Source organism: Coloeus monedula (assembly GCF_965178545.1).
Source record: "Coloeus monedula genome assembly, chromosome: 6".
NCBI lineage: Eukaryota > Metazoa > Chordata > Aves > Passeriformes > Corvidae > Coloeus > Coloeus monedula.
In genome coordinates this window covers 50,572,603-50,579,559 of record NC_138786.1, presented here as the reverse complement: position 1 = coordinate 50,579,559, position 6,957 = coordinate 50,572,603, and positions in this window count along the sequence as shown.

Here is a 6,957-nt window from a genome sequence, read left to right as displayed (position 1 = left end):
GGAAGTTGAGTCTGCAGCCCAGGGTTCAGTTGTGGCTGAAGTTCACCCATATTTTAAAATAAAAATTTGTGATCACTTCTACTCGCAGCAGCAGCAGCAGCAAGAAATTAAAGAACTGTGTTTAATTTTGATTAAGCTCAAACAATTCTTTTATGTCAGATATTAAATCAGTTCTAACACTGCAGAGCTGGACAGGCTGCCATTGGGCTATCTGGTGCTCCCTGTAAGAGAGTAGAGCCTGTATTTAAACATATCTATGTCATGCCAACACATGTGTCAACATGAATCTAAACTAACAACTTTTTATTTACTATCCTGTGCTCAGTATAAGTACCCAAATATCTAAGTCAAGCTGGAGGAAGAGGCAGAATTTTTTTCATGGTTCAGGGACAGAAACCCTTTATCAAAGGAAAATTATTCTGGTCTTTTAGCTGCACTAAGAGAAGGTTACAACACATTCCTTTCAGACATCATGCATGTGATGAATGGGGAAATACTGCAATAAGCCGCCAGGATATATCGATATAATGCCATTTTTTTCCTCAGATTTTCATGAACTCTATAGGGTCCAAAAGTACATTACACTCTGAAGTGAGCTAAGTCCATTAACTCTTAAACAAAAAGTTCTAAACTGCTCAATCACCCCTCAGAACCCTGAAAACAAAAGATAAATTACAAAATGGAGGTGAAACAGAAAGAGGATGATTGAAGGCCAACTCAAGGATAAAAGTAGTGGTGGAAAGCCTAAGAGCAGGGCTAAAAAATAGGCATGTCGGGGGGAAAAAAAGATCTACAGGAAGAGGGTTGGAGAGAACTGGGGTATAGGTTGAAGAAGGAAATGTATGACAGCATTGAAACTCATATAGAAAGGACAAAGGTGTGAAGCACACAGCCTGGGATCCTGAATTCAGGTAAGAAGGCAGAGGATTCCCCAAACTGCAATTTGATCATGTCATGGAATTAACTGCCTAGGTCAAATTCTCTTCCGATTTACTCTCCAGGATCCAATCCTTGGCAAGAATTGGAAAAAAAAAAAAAAAAAGAAAGTGAGCATTATTTCTATTGTTCATATTTTTAAACAGGTTTAGACATTTTTCTGCACTAAGATTTTACTAAGATTTCTTACTGAGGGCAATTCTTTTCATTCTTCTGTGTTTTCTACATGTTGTATAGGTGCCTGGTATCTAGATACCTAGGACCAAACTACTTTCTCACCGAGGACTGGGTCAAGTTCTTGAAATCCGAGCTGGAGCAGCTTCAGAAAATACTGCCTCACCCTTTCAATGCCATTTGCAAACTAAAAGTCACCACCAACAAGCTGTCAAAGCTCAAAAGTATGGAAAAGTTAAGCGTGGTAGCTCTTTAACTTCTTTTGACTCCCCAAACCACACCAGTTTATATTTTTCCTTGCTTCAGTTTTAATATCATGCATTATTTTCCACCAAGTGCTATTCTTTTGAGTCCTCATGAGTGTAAGTACTGTCCAACTAGAATCCCAAAGGGATTACAACCATGGGTGTAATGGCAACAAATATGGAACTATTATATTTTACAAATATAAGCTTATAGGTTAATTCAGGTAGGAACAAACCTCAGGAAGTCAATGTTTGACTCTGACCCAGTTTTGCCTGCTTGTCAGAAGTACCCAACTTGCTCCCAAACTTATCTGTAAGTGAAGATTTTTACTTTTGCACATCTTGAACAGATGGGAAAGACTTTGTTTTATTTCTTCTCAATTTTTCTTTGACTGCATTCCTTCAGGAAAAGACAGTGCTTAAGTATTATGAATGTATTACAATCATTCTCACTGCATGCTAGACTGTAAGGTTCATAAAACAAAAATAAATGAACCACACAATGATTCATGCATTGCATGAGGAAGATTTTTGGAGCTGTGAAGAAAAGATCACACATGGAAGATGCAGCCCAGTCATCCATTCATACAACATTTGCATTATAGAGCACCTGTGACCAGTTCTTTCTCCTAAGCACTTCAAAGAGTACGTGCAGTGACATTTTTTAAACTTTGTTTGAACAAAAAGAATGTTTGCATCTCATATGACTCATTAACTCTACAGAGCCATAATGTATCAATCGAGCTACATATAAAGAGGAATATAATAGCACAATGAGTCTGTAGTCCTATTTCTAATTAACATGGCTTAACTAGACACAATGAGCAATCTCACTGTGTAAGCACACTCCTGTGACTGTCATTTAAAAAATAATCTGGAAAGGTTCAAAGGATTTCAGTCCAAAAACCTGGTTATTTTTTCCATCATCACAACTCAATTTCATTTCAACTTACAGCTTTTGAAGTGAACAGTCAAGAACAGTATTGGAAGATGAGGGCCAGTATCATCATTACCCATATGCAAAACATATACTTCCCACAAAAAGACACTCCAATGTTTTCATTATAATTAATAACATGCCTTGCAATCCACAGATGGAAAACACGGTCTAAAGTCAAACAGTTCTGTTCATAAGAAAGATTTTGCTTTCAGTCCACAGACTGCCACTTATTTATTTTGCTCTTTCTTTTTCCTAGAGAATATTCTGTTGTTCAGTCTTTAGTTTGAACTTTTATCCTCATCCTTGGAATCACACTGGGTTCTGGCACAATGCTTTGCACATTCGCCATACTGAATTTTAAAGAGCCCTGCCATTTTATGAAGTCAGGAAGCAAAATTCCAGTTTTGGAAATTCTAGTACCATATACATTGCAAAATAGGGAGTTTTAGGTCTGCAAACTCACAATCTTCACTGAAAAGTAACACTACTTGTCTCTTGTGTACCAGATTTTTTTATAGTTATTCTATTTTTTTAATATCTCTTGTTTCTCCAAGAAAACAAAATCAGAGACTTAAGCAAGGAGCAAATAGTGCCCAGGCACTCATACCTGAACTGTACCAGCACTTTGTCAGGAGCAGATATTCTGAATCTTCTGTTCTGGGGCATTAAACCAAAGGTCACGGTAACTTGTGCTCATGAAAGATCGTGTGGTTTTTCCCATAAGCTTCAGGTGACAAATGCAGAACCTTGGACAAAATCCAACTCAGGAAATTACCTTCTAACTACATAAAATAATTTCTACAGTTTGAATTGAGTAATGTATTTTCCTCTGCACTCCATCTTAAGCTCTTGTTGTTGGGCAGCCTTTAGTAAGGCTGAACATTTTACACAAGAGTTGTTTTGAATTCTAAATACTCCTAAACAGTTAAATTTCATGAAATATTTTAGCAACTGGTTTCAAAGGAGCCATAAAAGCTCGAGCTTTTCTATTGCCATTTTATGTTAAAGATTTAACTTCTTGTGCTAACACAGCATCTTCCTAAACTCTGTATTTAACTTCACAGTTGGTAATTTCTTATTCTTTTTATATATTTTTCTCCTACATATGTTGGAAAATAACTTCTTTTATAAGCTGTCTTGTTAGAGTCTGATTGGGAATTCTTAGCATATGGAAAGAAAAAACTTGTTTCTTTGCTTTTAGCATAGCAGATCTAATGAACGGTATGTTTTTTGTTGTTTACCATTAAACTGAATTAGTTAGAGGGGGACAGTGGTCAAAGGGTGGATACTTTCAGCTGCTTGAAAATGTAAGCAGAGTCCCTGAATTAGCTTGTAATGCTATTATGAGCCTGAAATTTACAGGAAACATTAGGACTAAGGTTCTGTGAATATTATGGCTGAAGGTTTTGGAAAAGCTTAACTCAGCAAAGACACCAGAGACCATGATCCAAGCTTGCTGTTCCACGGTAATTTCCCAGCTGAACATTATTTGCCTCTCTCCCACAGCAGCCTCTGGGCAGTGACCCCTTCTGAGGAGGTCCCACATCTCTGCTGGTTCTGTTCCAGTAGCTTGAACAGGGTGAGGTCTACAGTCAGTGAAGGGGGGGGTTAGCTGTCTTGGTGCACAAGGAGTGTCACACTAAATCACTTTTAATAGGTTTTGTTTTGCAGACACATGCCTAGACCTGTTGGAAAACTCAAACAGTTCCATGAATGTTGAATGACTTTGTCCCAGAAGATGTGTGTTTAAAGGCTACACCTTTTTGTAAAAACGTAATTCCCACACTTCACTTGTGAGTTTTCCTCTGTACTATAACACCTAATCCTGGATGAAAAATATATTTCTATTATGTGAAGAAAAATTATCTCCTGTGACAACATAGCCTGTAAAGTTCTTCTTCTCTACATAGGCATATTTCCTTCTAACTGCACATATTTTTTCTGCAGTCAGTTTTAGATAATCATATTATTCTCTGCTAAGTTTTTCAAATTACATATCAAGTGCTTATTTTATTGAACAGCTGCCACCAAATAGTCTTAAAATGGAAGATTAAGATCCTCAAAGTCAGTCAGTGACAGCATTATAATTGCATATAGAATCTTAATACCACCATGAGTGTAGCAGTTTTGAATGCGATTTGCATATACTACTTCATCAGTATGGGATCTCCTTATGATTTTAAAAATATATGTGAAACTCAGCAGAAAATAAAGACCAGGTAGTATTTTCACAGACAAATTATGGTAAATGGAAAAATTTTTGTCCATGTCTTTTGAAATCCCATCTATTTAATAAATTATAGCTTCTAATATGTGCAAGTGAAGTTGGGGAGGTGGGAAGGAAAGGCGAACTGGAGGTGTCATGGGATAATAACCATATTTTAGAGAATTGATAATCTATGAGGAAGGTGCAATTTACCAGAAAACTTTAGCCCATAAATGCAACGCTAGTATGATCCACAGTAAGTTGCATGCTCAACAGTCTTCTTTAAGGTTCGGGGTTTTTTTTCTTTGCAACTTTAATGGTCTTCTAATGCTCTTTTGTGTTGCTTTGTTTTGTAATTTAATATATTATACACACGCTTATGAAGATAAAGAGAACCAACTAGGAATATTTTCACAAAAATATATTTTGTTTCATAGAGTGAAGAATAATTTTTATGAACAAATACCAAGAACAAATACCTAGTTCTGTAATTTATTTCATCTCTGACATGGTATTTCTCTTTTTAAAATCTGCTGTACAAACTTTTCCCAACCAAATCTCATAAAGTACAGTACCATTGCATGGGTGATCATTTTATTTCTGATTTAAACTGTTTCAAGCTGAACAAAATAAACCAAATTCTTTTCTCATTTATACTGTATTGCAAAATTTTCTTAATAAGTTAGGATTTAGCAGAATTCCACAAAGCGTTTGTGATGAAATCCAGAACAAGGAGAGAACCCTCATTCATATCAAATTTACAGAAATGTTTCCTCCAATACGCCCATTTCTTAGAGTGCTGTTCATCTCACAAATCTTACACTTTCAAGTATGTAAATATCAGAAACCACAGTGGTATTCATAACAAATAAAATATATATTTTTCCACTTTGTTTTGTTATCTTTTTTGTTTCAGCTTTGTCCTTCAGCAAGTTATTTAAAACTTCAACTTTTTCTGCTCTAAGAACTTATTTATTCGTGTCTCTCCTTGGTGAAGTTATAAGGCTAATTTATATGCAGCAAACACATAAAAATTCCACAAGAATCTGCATAAATATTTTTCTATCCTTTCACACAATATTTCATTGTTACAGTACTTGATTTCTCTACAGTTTTAGCAGAATACATGCTCTATACCTCTTAATAAATCATAAGAGAATACCTCTTAGATAAGAAGAAAGAAAAGTTTGAAATGCTGATATGAGTTTCCTATATAAAAAAAAAAAATTGTTATTTTTCCTATAACAAAAAAAAAAAAAAAAAAAAAAAAAGGAATAGCTCCTAAAAAAAATCCCCTCTATCAATCTAACGGTTTTAGAGTTCATATTATGCATAGCCTAACTCAACAGACAGCAGAGATGCCCCGCCCATCAACAACTGGAAAGCTCTATGGTTTTCTATCAGAAGGGCATGTTACAAAGAATAAGGCAACAAGCAAATTTCATCTCTGCAATTCTGTTGGCCTATGCTTGAGGAAATTATAGCAAATAAATCATTTTTTTTCCTCTAGTCTGGAATTTCCCATGCTCTCAAAAATGATTATAAAGGGTTTTCTAGGTTTTTGCATTTAAATAAAAAAATAATAATTAATCAATTTCAGGAAATCTATGAACTTCTAAATTACTGTAAAGTAGGGCAGATGCACCAAAAGCACCTTTAGAATGGTGACTTTTAGTTTTCCTGTTTCAGTATTAAAATTTAGAGACAAAATTCTGTTCTATTTCCCTCTAGTGACTACTTTCATTGTAATAGGATTTCAATCAGATTTATTGTGAAGTAGAAGAATGGGAGATGACCCCTTAAGGCAGTCACTCATTTCTCTTGTAGCAAATTATGTAATTCCTGAATTTGATATCCAGTGCACATGAGGCATAAGATATGCTTTAGTTAAAAAGAACAGGGATGAGGATCTAACATAGAGAAGGGCTTTACTGAAGTGCTCTAAAATGGAATTTCTGAAGGTGTTTTCAGTTGCGGTATCTGCTGCTCTGTGAACATGTTTTTTGAGATCAGTGAATTCAAGTGAGAATTACCATTTTTCTCCAGTTAGGACAGGTTTTAAATAGTATGAATCAATTACTTCCACATAAAAAGGTAGACGCCTAATTGAGACACACTTCTGCCTATCTGGGGTGATGCTTTTGCAGGCATTGGAAATTTTGCTCCAGTTTTATGACCTTTGGGAAATTTTCCTTATTTTTTCATTCTTTGCTGTTGGGAATTTGTACCTCTGCACAGAAACGTAATAAAACACCAATTCTGAGAATAACAGTGCCAGAATTTTCTGCCCCCCCCCTTTTTCTTCCTATTATACTCACAAGTTTTATTAATATTAAAATTAAAATTTAAAAAAACAACAGTGCAGGGAAAAAAATTTACAAGAAAACAAAGGGTTTTTTTTTTTTTCTTTTATGACTGCAAGAAGAAACATTTAGGAATTCCCACAAGGAGTAATA